The sequence below is a fragment of the Pongo pygmaeus genome, chromosome 6 (assembly GCF_028885625.2).
Source record: "Pongo pygmaeus isolate AG05252 chromosome 6, NHGRI_mPonPyg2-v2.0_pri, whole genome shotgun sequence".
NCBI lineage: Eukaryota > Metazoa > Chordata > Mammalia > Primates > Hominidae > Pongo > Pongo pygmaeus.
The window spans coordinates 91,296,506-91,311,151 of NC_072379.2; the positions used below are offsets into that span (position 1 = coordinate 91,296,506).

Genomic DNA, 14,646 nt, shown 5'->3' on the forward strand with positions numbered 1-14,646 from the left:
TTGGACACTAGGAAGCAGGTCTCACACAGGTATAGGAAGCAGGTCTCACACAGGTAGTGTGTACTTCAGGAAAGGGCAGAGTAGAGAAATGAGAAGGGCACCACACTCTCTTTTATACTCTGTGCTAGGCACTAGACTAGGATAAACCCTGTCCACGGGCTCTCAGGTTGCTTTAAGTTTCTGGGGTCCTGCTATAGCTCAAGCAATGAACTACAGTGAATTGGCCAAACCCGGTTTTTGACTGCACTTGTATAGAAAGAGCAAGGGTGTTGTCTAATTCTCACTTCCCCCTCTTTTGCTAAAAACGGCAGTCTCTGAAAGAGTTTAATTTGGGAACTGCATGCCACATGGGCAGTCCAGATTAGACATTTATCATCTAGGTTAAGCAAAAAAAAAAAAAAAAAAAAAAAAAAAAAAAAAAAAAAAAAATCAATTCTATTTAGTCCATCACCCAACATTTTAGGCAGATACTTTTCTAAACTCCTGAAAATCTTGACCAATATTTTCTTTACTTTCTTTTTCTTTTTAAAATATTTTTCTGCTTGGACTATGTGAAAAGAAAAATATAGAATTCTATTCTTATGTCATTTTTGATTAAAAAAACAAATTAAAAGATATTGAGGACCTAGTCAAGAACAGACCACCTACTTCCAAGTATTTAAACCTAAATCTGAATCAAATATTTAAATTTTTTATAATTGACTATCAACAATATTTATTGTTTTTATTTATTGTAGAATAAAAAGGAAAGTGACATTTGTTTATTGAGGAGCATTTTATGCATACAGTATTTGCAGAGATATATATTTACAAATATCTAAACAGATTATATGCATACTGAATAATAAGGTTTTAAAAATAATTTCTCCTGGCTACCTCATGTAGGAGAGTTCTTTCTCTATACTGACTTAAGTTAAATTATGTAACATACTAAGTGGATTTTAATCAGAAATGACATTGAATATTACAGTATGCTCTATCTACATTGGTATGAATATTAGTACTTTGAAGTTTTTCCTTTAGGAAATTGTGGTTTCACGTTTATATTTGACATGTAACAAGCACAGCTTGAAATAGGCAGCTGTTAGCAAAGAGCACAAGCAACATAAAACAACTGACATCTGAGCCCCGATTAATCATAATTTCATCTGGCAAGAGAAACCAACAGCCAAGTTCATACACAGCTACACAGCATGTTCTTGGATATCTGGCCTGCTATTAAAATCAACACTAGATATAGTCCAGAGCTATCAAAAATATCTTCTATATCTTTTCCAATCCTGCTACCTCTCAACCACAAATAAAACAGCTAGAAATCTGGGGCTTAACACACAATATAATGCAAAATTAAAGCCCCAAATCTTTCTTGCATTTAGTATTCTTTAATCCGGGGGAATGGAGGTGAATGGGTGGATGAAGGGGTAAAGGCTGATATATTATTTATTTCTTCTCTTCTCAGGACTAGGAGACTCTGGACAAAATGGCCTATACTGACTTATTTAGGCATAGGAATATTGCTTCACTCAGCCTGACTGAAATGGCAGGTGTCACCAAACAGGTACTGTCATTACTTCTAGAATGGGTGCCTGGCTTCCACTGGATTTATGTACCACTATGGAAGGCTTGGTGATAGGAGCCCTGTCTATGCATAGCTTGACTTTGTTAAGAGGTTTCTGGCTAGCACTGGAGAGGCCATCTCTTCTTGATACAATGATTTTCTCATCTTCAAGTTATATTAATCAGGACCTGAACCCCTCAGGGAGACAGAGAATAAAAGGACCTAAAAAATATCTGGACATTATTTTCTGGCAGTGAAGAATCACAGTGAAACGATCCTAAACTGCTGAAATTTCCTCTCCCATAGGGGTAGGAGTAATGAGAAGCTGCTCAAAAAAAAAAAAAAAAAAAAAAAAAAAGTTCTTGTTTTTCAATGATAGGCTTCATGTCTAACTCTCCAGGATATACGAGAATAATTTACAATCAAGGCAGGCTTTGCAAGAGAACGAACTAGCCATAGAATAACAGCAATGTGGGAAAGATTCTCTGCATTGGAAAGGGGCACAATGAGCTGTAACTTTGGGGAAGGCTGTGGGCTAGAAGAAAACAGCAACTATTGCCAACATTTTAAGAATAATTTTATGTTCCTCTGTGTGTGTATGTTTAATGAGGAGACCACAACCGACTCTAGAAAAAGGAGGCACATTTGGTGGGTTGAAACATGAGATTGGAACACAATAAGTGTTATCTCAATTGTATCACCTATATTGAATAGCATGGGGTGATAATATAGTCAAACTTATGATATTCAGAGTTACATTAGAAACACATGTAATACAAATGAATCATGGAGTGAAGTGTTGAGGTAATTTTATCACAGTGAGCTGCTCCTTTTAAAATTAGTTTCTTTAGATTATAAGGGTTAAAATGATTAAAAGTAAACACCATGAGAGGCAATAGATTATAAGTCTCTCTCCTTTCTCTTTCTCATCCACCCCAGCCTTATTTGTACAGAAGAATGTTAGTTTGGTTTATTCATTTAAAAAATGTGTTTATTCTGTTGTAAAACCAAGTACCAATTTACTGGGTATGTACACACACACACACAAACATATTTTGCTCTTTTGATAGTCACAATAACTTTTTACGGTGGATATTATTGTCTCTATTTTAGATATGCAAAAACAGTTCTGCTAGATGAAGAAACTTGTTCATAGCCATATGGTTAGAATGTGTGGGTGAAATCAAGGTATAAAACCAGGTGTTTTGACTTCAAGGACTATGGCTATCCCCTCACAGCTTCCTCTCTACCTTCTACTGTGTGACTATAAACCTGAGCCTTCAAACACAGAAAGGCATCCAGATAGAAAGAACAAGAGGAACAGAAGCAATATTATGGTATACACCACAGACTGCCTAGTTGCTGTTAGCAGGAACTTTCCTTTTAACATAAATTTAAAACTAAGGTTGGGGAATATCCAGGTAGTTGTTAACCGGGTTCCTGTCTCATTTGTCTAAAAGCTTCATTCTGGAATATTCTTGACTTACTTTACTGGCCATATGGTTTCTCTGAGAAAGCATAAAGAAATAAAGGAACTCCTACACTGGACATCATTTTGAATGATAAAAGAAAAATTGTTTCAGAATGGAGAAGTAATGTAAAATTTTGGAAGAAAGTTACCCAATTATGTTATTATTAGATAGAGTGGAGGAAGGAAAAACAGGATGTAGTTATATATGGTTTGGAAAAAAAATACTTTAAAAGAGATATGCTTCACATAAATTAAGACTCTAAAATGGAATACAGGAGGACTTTAAAAATAATTCATACAATACAGAATAGTCTCAACAAGAAAGAGAAGATGAAAACTCTAAAGAATCCACTGGGTGCTAGGCTGTATTTGGGGGATTTTGGTGTTAGAAGAACCAGCAACACAGAATGGGTGCTGTCTGTATGTATGTTGGGGGCGTCCCCATATACAACATAAAAGATTGACATGAGCCTGTAAAAATAAGGGACGCTAAAGCACAGAATGTGAAAATGCATCAAAGTGATTTTTGTCATTGCTATTGTTTTGATTTGAAATTATGTTTCAGGAGAAGATGTGGCAGGAAGATATAGAATCATCAAATGGGAAAGTTGGTTCTATATGAATAAAAGAAAGACGCTGCTCCATCCCTCTTGCTTTCTCATTCTGTCCATTGAGAATGGTTTCTAACATGGAAATGGCAGTACAAATAATATGAAAAGGTTACCACACTCAAAAGTAGGAGAGAATACAAAAAAAAACCCATAATCAGATGAATGGAGTTTGTCCCCAGTAATGAATTCTGGAAGAAATTGCAGATTACATTATGAAATCACTTTCAATAATCCTTGAAAAACACATAATGGGAGGACTCCCACAGGGTGAAAGGGAAGGAGGAAGGACAAATTCAGAATATATAAATCAAGAAGAAATATAAATGAATAAACATGATGTGCTTTGGTAATCTTCTAGAACAAAATTTGCTAACAGACAGCATGGAAACACTTACAACTGAACGAGGAAAGTACTAGGAATCAGCATGGGTTTAATAAGAGTGAATTTTACCAGGGGGCCATCTTTTCAACATTATATAAGGAAGAGTTGCAGCCTGGAGGACCATGACTTTAGTAAGTTATTGGTGACATTACTTGGACTCTTGTGGAAAAGAGAAAGTGATAGGAGTTGGGTAATACAGTTAAACGTAATCAAAGACAGCAGCTTGGAAGAAAGTCTTATATTTCTTCCAAGTCTTTATATAAGTCTTATATAAAGTCTTATATTTCTTATATTTATAGTGGCCAAATAAAATTAAATTTGTATTAATGCCATTGAGAAAAGCATAAATAAGCAATAAGATCATTACATTGTAGAGATGAAAGAAACCGTGAAGATGATCTAAAACTTTTGTTTTATAGGTGAGGAAACAGAAGCTCACAGGGTGAAGTGACTTTTCAAAATTTAGACAACTAATAGGCAGAAAGGCTAAGATTAGAGCAGATTAGAGCTTAGTCTCTTGATTTTCTCAAAGGACTAGGTTCCCTCTCTGGAAACAAGGTGATATTATTTAGGAAGAGATGTAAATTCCTGAGTTTAAGTTAAAATTACACAGGTGAAGAAAGAAGAAAAAACTAGAAAAAAATGAAATTATAAATGCAAAATTCAATATTGCAGTTCAGCAAGTGCCAGAAATCTAAGGGTGGCTAAAGTTAAAGAAGGATTATTAAGTGGTTTATCCTGTTTAGATTCCAATTCAGAATTCCTCAAAAGTGAACAAAGAAGAGCTATTTCAGTTTTCCTATTCACTGAGTTACTGTTTTCAGACTACCTTTTTTTTGGGTAAGGCTTTTTTGGGGAAGCCTTTTAAAGATCCCTAGTATTTTCAATAGTCCTGATATTTTTGTGCCAACTACTGTTCTAATTATTGCAGATGTGTTTTCTCATTTAATCCTCATGGCATTCTTATGATGTAGATACTACCATTATCCCATTTTATAGCTTGAGAAACTAAGGTAAAGAGTGCATAGAGATCTTACTGAGGAACCCGTAAGTGGTAGGAATTCTGGGACCACTCACTATACTCACTTTTGTCATATTTATTCAGTCCATTCTGCAATCCAAACTCGTAATGGATTCCTCTCACTATAATGATGCAATGATATATTTCAAGCTATAACGTTTGTCTGTTTTTTGTTCTGAAGCCACAAACTCCTTTATTTGAGGACCATGACCAATCATCCCTTGCTATCAAAAGTACGCTTTTCATTTGTCAGTCTGTGCTTTGTGGTGACTCCATAAACATTTGTTTACTGACTGGCCATCAACAGAGATAACAATGATAGTCTAAGAATCTACTGGGAAATTTCCACGGGGGCAATGAAAGCTTCAAGCTATAAATATCAGTGTCAGATGTGGCTTTAAGATTTATGTGAGAAACACAATGGCTTTATAGCAGAACCCATTAGTTCCTAGGGCCTGAGAGGCAGCATGCAAGTAAGTTATGTTTAGCAGAAGCTCTTTCCAGGTGTGGCATGTACTGTCATTTTATTTTCAATGTTCAAATATTATGAGGTACCCATTTTCTTGGTGGTTTGAATTTATCCAGGACTTAGGTGTTGCAATGTTTTCATTGCAGACTATCAAGTCACAGATGTGACTAATTTTGCTCAAGAAAAAATGCTGGACTTGGCCAGATATGATTAATTTTGCTCAAGAAGAAATGCTGGACTTGGCCAGATATGATTATGTTTGCCAGCAGATGCAATGTTATAAAATTAGTATTTTTTATTATACTTTAAATTTTAGGGTACATGTGCACAACGTGCAGGTTTGTTACATATGTATACAGGGATCTAGAACTAGAAATACCATTTGACCCAGCCATCCCATTACTGGGTATATATCCAAAGAATTATACATCATGCTGCTATAAAGACACATGCACAGGTATGTTTATTGCAGCACTATTCACAATAGCAAAGACTTGGAACCAACCCAAATGTCCAACAATGATAGACTGGATTAAGAAAATGTGGCACATATACACCATGGAATACTATGCAGCCATAAAAAATGATGAGTTCATGTCCTTTGTAGGGACATGGATGAAGCTGGAAACCATCATTCTCAGCAAACTATCACAAGGACAAAAAAAATTAGTATTTTTATCTTTTTCCCATTGTTGTAGTTATAAGCTGGTGTAATTTAGAATGGGCTTTACTTGCAGTAGTTGTCCAACAAACCATTGTTAAATGTTATTAAATATCTGCCACCATTTTCCCAATATATTTTTTTCTTCCAAATAAACTCAACTTTATGGAGAATCTCTGACTTACTGTGATGTTCCTTCTGTCTAGAATGACCTTTACCACTTGTCTGCTCAGCTAATCCATTCAAGGGCTTCTTCTCTAAGGAACCGTTCTACTGCCTGACTTCAGAATGACTTGTGTGCCCATTCTCTGAGCCTCTTTCATTCCCTCATGTGTTTCTCTCATGGTACTAATGAAAATATATAGTGATTTCTAGATTATTCACTAAGTTCTCCACTGGAGTGAGAACTCTTGTTAATCTCTGAATTCTCAATGCCTCACAGAGTATAGAGGTGCTCTACAATATTTGTTAAATGGATGGATGAGGGAATTGATATTTTGCTGCTTTACCATGTAACCTTTTCTAATTATAATGATGGGTTTGTGTGTGTGTGTGTGTGTGTGTGTGTGTGCGGGGAAGCTGACCACCAGCAGGCAATATAAAGCTACCCTGAAATATGACTGATAAACAATTTTATTGTGCAATGTGGATCTTTAACTAGTCATATTCATTTTTTTATTAAAATGAGATGACACATAAGACAAGAAATTGATTTAGACCTTCAGGAATCAACTCACACCACTTGCTCCCTTATTCTTGCTTTGGGAATGTTTAAAACTTTATTTTTTTTCACAATCAATAGGCAATTGTGGAATGATGCTACTGTAGGCATCCAAGCCATACTCATTCACAGATGGGAATTTTTAGTTCAATACTAATTTATTTGGAAGTTTTATTTCTCATGATATTTTCTAACAAGCCATAGAGCCTTCTTTTTAGGATCCCAGGTGTCATGCTTTATTTCAATGATGAGTGTGTGTGTGTGTGTGTGTGCGTGTGTGTGTATCCAAATTTTGATTTTGTATAAGAATACCAGTCATATTGAATTAGGAACCTACCCTACTTCAGTATGACCTCATCCTAACCTAAGTACATAAGCAATGACACCATTTTTCAATCAAGTCACATTCTAAGGTACTGGGGGTTGGAACTTCCAATATTATATTGAATATAAACTTTCAGTCTTTTAGCACTGAGTATGACATTAGCTGTGTATTTTTAATATATGGCTTTTTATTACACTGACATAGTTTTCTTCTATTTCTGTGTGTTGATTTATCACATGTTGTGCATTGCTTATCATGAAAGGTGCTGTGATCATGGGAGCAAAAGAATATGAGCTATGAGAAAGATCTCAGGCAGTTTACTCTATTCTTTTCATGTTGTAAAAAAAGAGAATGTGAACTGGAAAATATCAGTCACTTGTGAGCCCCCACATCAGTTCCTTTTTTACTATTTCTACTCAGGATATACATGATGCATCAATTTCAAACAGAGCTTTGTGCCTTCTATGCTGACACAAAGCCAAATATTTTTTTTTCAACACAAGACAAAAGGACTGTGGACATGTAGAATCTGGTAGAAACAAGTTTCCCATTAAAGTGATTTTTTAGTGCTATGAGAATTATTTTCATAAGTTTTACAGTTATTGGCTTCTGAGTTTGTGCTAATACATTAAAGGGAACAATAATAAATAGTTTTATGAGGATCTATACTTAGCTACAAAAATTCCAGATGGCAAAGAGGCATCAAATACCCACTTCCAAGAAGAATGCTATTTACAGAGCTGAACTATATACATTTAAAAAAATAAACCATTGCTACTGTCCTGTAATCAGGAGACTTGATAATAACCTTCATGTTTATTCTCTGCTGTTCACCTATCTCTTTGGGGCTGTTTTCTAAGAATAAGTCTACACCTTTAATTGCTTTGTCACACATGCAGTGCTGAATATTTTGTTTAGTTCTTTTAATTAAATGCTTATATATGTGCCTGGAAGAGAACCATTGAGTTGCTGCACTTTGAACCATCTGTTACCTCATAGCATAGGTTATTACATAAAAACAAGTTCTAGAAGTTGTGATGTTTAGAGACCTCAGTGTCCCTCCTATTCAGCTTGTTCAAGTTACATTATTAGCTGTACAAAATCCCAGATTGGCTTGTATTTTAAACTGGAACTGGGGGTGGTATATAGTTGACAAAACTGCCTGAGAAATTCAAGCTGTTCACATCATATTAGTTATCTGCCCATAAAGGAGGCCAATCATATTGTTATTGCTAAAAGGGTTAGTAACCTTTTTTGTTTTGTTTTGTTTTGGCCACATTACCTGTAGCACATCTGGGAACATTTTGCATGAAAACAATTGATGCCCATGTTCCCAAGACCAGGAATTAATGTTGATTTAAGAAATCGTATAATGAAGTATAGCAAATACCAGTGTACGCAGTATAATCTGAAGAAGTCAACAACTCTTACATGCCATGGGACCCGAAAACACTTGAGTCAAAGATCCATATTGGTTATCACCATTCAACAGCATGGCTCAGTATCCATGATTTTACATGGTAATTCCAAACAAAGGACTCCCTAATCATAGTGGAAACCTTCAAAGATGGCTGAAAGTCACCCTGCTTTCCATCCCAAGTCTCTCTGCAAATCATTGCATTCAACTCCTGTAGTTTGTAACCAAGATTGTCACACACTTTTATTTTCTTCATTTGAAACTGAAGGACTTCTTAAATAGTAAGGTTATTCATTTTGGCAGTTTCATAACTCATCATTTAGATTGAAATGATATGCAGACCACAAAGGATTCCTTGAATCCTATCATTTCAGGAGACTGGTATTAAAAGACATGTCATGTTTCTCACCGTCACAATGCTATTCCACATTCAAATATCTAGCTTGTTTCCTTACTAACAAGGAACTATCTCAGGAATAACTTTCTTTCCATGCAGATTTAGCAGGTACTTACAAGACAAACAAGAAGGTATTTTGCCCACTGAATTAGTCTGCATCTGCTCTTTGCTTCCCTTTTCCCCCATGCATTAGTTTTCAGGAGAAATCACAGAAGTGAAGTGGTTCATGTTCCAGTTCCTAACAACAGGATCAAAAAGTCTGTGTCATATCTGGTGTCAAGAGTGTTTGTGTTTGCCAGCAACACCTGCGAAAGCATGACTTCCAGGATGACTTGACATCAAAAGACCTGTTAGAATCACATCCTTTAGTGCCTCAGATATTGATTTTTGACAATGTCTCTTGAAGTTTTAACAGAGCCACAAGTTGAACTAATCTATATTTTTCTGTGGTCCCTGAAGTCACTTGTATAATAATAATATGAGAAATATGGCCTTATCAATAACAAAAGGCATGCCAATCTTTGTCAGTTGTTAACCAAAGGACAAAAGCTGTTGGGTATGCTTGGGGATAGCTGAACGCTATAGCCTAATATTTCCTTAAATGATTATCGTTTACTTTTGAGGTCTTGGGGCAATAATTTAGGGCAAAGGTATATTCACCATATTGTAGCAAACAGAATTGTGTTATTCGTTGTTTTCTTGTTAAGTACTCTTTACTTCAACAGAGCTGCCAGACACAAAAGAAGCAAATGGTATTGAAGCAAAAGAAGCAAACAGTGCACAGGGTTGGAATCAGGCCAGCATTGGAATCTCAGCTCCTCTCACTAGCTGTGTGAACTTCGGCTAATTATTTTAACTCCTTAAGCTACAATTTCTTTATCTGTCAAAAGGAAAGGATAGTAATCCGTGGTTTATGAAGTTATGTAAAGATTAAATGAAAACATGAAGCCCTTAACTCACTGATGGGCACGTAGTAAATGCTCAAGAAGCAATAGAGAGGGTGATAATAGCTAATTTGTCATCACTCATTCAGCAAACTTTGACTGATGTCAATTATACAAGGCACTATTCTAAACTCTAGTTTTTTTTTTTCTGGATGAGCAATGTACCCCTACAGTCCTCCAGGAAGTCGTAATTTGACGGGAGACAAAGACACATAGCCAAGGATAAAATTTTAAGGTATGTATGTATACAAACTTATACAAAAACACAGGTGAAGAGCAACTAATTACACTCAGATGATTCATCACAGACCTCCATGTAGAGGTAACATATAGGCTTGATGTTGAGGAATAAGTGGAAGTTTTCCAGGCAGAGAAAGAGGAAATGAGGTTTTTATATAGAAGAGAGAACACAAAGACAGAGATGAGAAAGTACATATTTGTTTTAATAGTATCAGGTAGTTCCCTATTTTCAGAATACCCAGGGCCTCACAGGGATTAGTAGAAGGTAAAGAAGGATAGAGGGATGGTGGTTAGACCACTAAGAATTTTATATACAATTATAAGTATTTTGAACTTTGTTCTTTAAGAGATAAAAAGCTATTAGTTTTTTTTTATTAAGGAAATGACATGACCCAAGTTATGTTTTAAAAAGACACAGTGGATGATATCCAACTTGAAAGGAGTGAATCAGGGAAGGGCAATCAGATGAACAAACTACCCATTCTGACTTAGGCTGTGGGTTCTTGAAAGCTAGGGATGATATCATCTCAATAATGCTAAGTAAGTTGATAATATAAGTATAAACATTGGAGCTTTAAAACAAATGGAGCCTACTTGAAACTATTTTATTTCATTGGTAGTAATTACCTAAGTACTTATGTTTTTATTTGTTCTCCTCTTTGTGTCATTACAGGTCACCTTGAATCCTTCCTGGAAAAAACCAGGTCATAAATAATAATGGTTGTTGGAGAAAGGTCTCCAGGAAAGACGAAGAACTTTTAAATTCCTAGAAGCATCTTAGAAAAGATAACACAAAAACTTTATTTAATGTAAAAATAAGAGCTGAGAGTCAGTTAAATAACCATTGGTAACAGTTGAAGTTTTCTGGATTATCTGCATTTATTGTTACATTCCTTTACTTTTTAATTTAATTTTAGATCAAGGAGTTACATGTACATATATGTTATGTGGGTGTATTGTGTGTGTGATGTTACATTCCTTTAAATCTTGTATAAATAATCTTTCTTAAAACTACTTTGTAAACTTAGGTAATATAGACTTAATGCACATGTATATTTTTATTTAGATGGAATTTACTTTTTTATTGAGAAATTCAGAACAAATTTTAGATCATTTGTTCAACCACATCTGTTTTCCTTATTGGAAAAGCTTAATTGCCTGGTTTGCATTCTATGAGGCCTCATTTGTGAACCTTATGGTATCTACCCAAATTGGAGGCACTGTGCCTGGGAAAAAACTACTAGTCCTTTGTGTAAACACCCTGACAATTCAACCCTATTACGTGATGGCAAATCTGTCAAGATGATTTGCCATTCTGACCACTTGGCAAGGAAATCTGGTCTATGTTTAAAATATAATTTTTGAAGGTGTTGCTTCTATTGAATTCTCCCCTGTATTGCAGTTCTCTTTATTGGAATGTGAAGCCAAAATGTTGGCAAGAATCAAAACTTTGTTACTAGTAACAAAGGGATTTCCACAATATACCAGGTGGTGTTGTCAAAAATAGTCACACTACACTTTTAGTGTTCAAAGTCCCACTGATAAACCACCTGGAGGATTGTTTGTTTGGAGTTTAACTGCAGGTGTTTTTGGAACACTATTCTTAAATTCCCAAAGTCTGCTAATTAGAAAGGTAATCTGTGAATTTTCAACTGCATTTTCCATAGATCAGTAGAAGCACCTCTACTACGTTAAATCCATGGACCTTCATTATTATAAACTGCTAACCGCTGCTCTTTCCATATTGAAATACCGAAATTGTACATATCAATCCACAAAAAAGGCACATATTTAATGGTAATTTGGAAAGAGAACTTTGTGTCATTAAGGCAAAATATCACAGGTTTAATCAGAAGTGTCAGCAGTCCTATTTCAATTCGTTTACCTATTAATCTATAATCATAGCATAAAACACTGCTGCTATCTTAGGAATGTCTGTATTCTTTGCTTTTTGTCGCATGACCTCCATCATAGATATCTGACCTGCAGTGTAAGCCTGGACCATCCTATTGCCTTGTGAACAGTGGTCCTGATGGCAACTTCTTATCTTTCACTAGAATAGTTTCCAAATAAACACATGGCAGAAGGGGAATTAATTAAGAAATTAATCCCAATGCAAAGGAAAAAAATAGTAGCATATCAGATAATTACTTCTGATGAGAAATCTCTACAATGCAGCAATGCTAACAAAAGCATTTTTAATTGCTATTGCTGGTGCCTCCCTCCCTGTGATGAAGTCCTTGAATAGCACTGCCCTTTCTTGGAGGAGGTGAAGCAGGAGCAATGGAGGGAAGTTTCAAAACAATCAGTGTTATGAGATTGCTTTAGAATGAAAAGTCTGGGAAGGAAATAAATGAAAAGATGCTGTCTGAGATAACTTTTGAGTCAGGTTTTTCTGCAGCTTAGACTATATGAGGGGGTGGTTGGTGTGGGAGGCAAGCTATCTGGATTCTCATGTTGATTCTGCTACTTGTAAAGTGATAGAAACTCGAACTTGGAACTTGACCTCTGTGAGTCTCAATTCCTCTTGAAACTGTTCCTTTTGGGCTGGAGATGTTGAAAGTAAAATAAATAAATAAATAAAAGGTAATGGATAATAATATCTACTAAAATGTTGACTGCTAAGTATACAAGGTACCATTTTCTCACTTTTCATGTATTTTCTTATTTAATTCCCACAATAACCCAATGAGAGAGGTACTACTAATATCCCCATGTTACTGGGTACACATGTACATAAAGACAGAAACAGTAGACACTGGGAGCTAATAGGGGGAGAAGGTAGGAAGGGGTTCAAGGGCCGAAAAGCTACCCACTGGATACTATGTTCATTATCTGGGTGCCAGGATCATTTATACCCCAAACCTCAGCAACACACAATATACCTATGTAACAAACCTACATATGTGGCCCTTGAATTGAAAATAAAAGCTGAAATCATAAAAAAAATCTCAATGTTAGACATGAGTAAAGAGACAATGCAGGGTTAAGTGCATCCTAGTCAGTCTGCACAGTTTTAATCACTGTGTTGAAATTTTTCAAGAAAGGCATACTAAAAATGTACAATTGTAACATATCCATGCTATAATCATTGTATTTGCAGTATTAAACTACCTAAATGCAACTATCATTTTTACTATTCTAGTGATAGAGACACTGGTGATAGAGTAGTGAATGGATTTCTAATACTGTCACTCTGCTTTTCTTGAGGATAGGATGATGTTCTCTTTGCCTTTGCATTAGCTACAAGCACAGCATCTGGCATAAAAAGGTTCCCTGCATATTCTTCCTGTGGAGAGACTGCAGACAGCTAGATAAGAGGACAGGCTCTAACATTCAAAATGGCCCTGACTGTCTAGTTGTGTTGAGCCTTGGATAGTCTTCTCTGGAATAGTTGGTCTAAGTACAATTGGAATGGAACCCCTAGAGCTGCTCTCAAATCAAGGCATCTGTGGCGCATATGTAAAGAATGGGCGTGAGGACGATGGGGGCAATTTTGTCCCACATGCTCGCCTTGCAACATTGTCTGTCTTTTATATCTAAACCAGTCTTCCATTGCAGAAAAATGCTTATTTCTCATTTATGAGCATCCAGACTGATCTAGAATAGGTGGGTGATGATTTTGATCCGTAATCCAAGGTTCCCATAAAGATTTTCTGCCTTCTGGAAGTATAGCAGGTTAAAATCTTTCAGTTCTTATCAACTGTACATAGGTAATCAATTCTTTCAATTCATTCAACAAAGACTTACTCTCTACCTGGTTGAGACATTATTCTAGGTATCAGTAATATAAAGACAAAAAATGTGGTTCTTAAACTCAAGTGGCTTATAGTTCATGGAAGAATAAATATGCAAATGAACAGTTATATTTACTTAGTAATGGAGGGGCACGTTTATGAAGTGAGTACTTGGGAAAGGGTTCTCACAGGGATAGGATTTGAGGGGAGGACTGAAGGAAAGTAGGATTTGCAAGGCATACAGACAGCTGAAGAACACTGCATTCTAGGTGGATGAAACACTGTGTTCCCTCATATATGAAAGACTGTGCAGATATCATCCTGTCGACTATGAGAAAGCAACTTTCCAGGAAGGCTTCGAAGGCAGGCTTTCTGCTTGTGTATATCTAGAAGTCTTTCTCCTGTTCAATCCCATTCCTGTCTGCTCATTCTGTTCTTCTATCTGATCTTCCTGTACTTATGTTGTCAATTGATACTCACATTCTACACTTGGACCTGTTTTATGTATGGTCTTGATATTTCAATTTGCTTCTATATCCCTCAGAAGCTTGTAAGATGTCTACTATTTTAAAATTTTATTTTACGTTCTCTCTACTCCATGTCAACACTACATGATAATGTTCTATAGAATAATGTTCTGTAGAATACTGTTCTTGCTGTGCCTACTATATACATGCTTAATAAATGTTTAT

At 35.7% G+C, this 14,646-nt stretch overlaps 1 protein-coding gene across 2 annotated transcripts in view; it reads right to left on the reverse strand.

Annotated features, from left to right (window-relative positions):
- Nucleotides 1–14,646, reverse strand: part of GRM3 (glutamate metabotropic receptor 3) — a 226,295-nt gene that overhangs the window by 78,588 nt on the left and 133,061 nt on the right. The gene's annotated exons all lie outside the window — the stretch shown is intronic.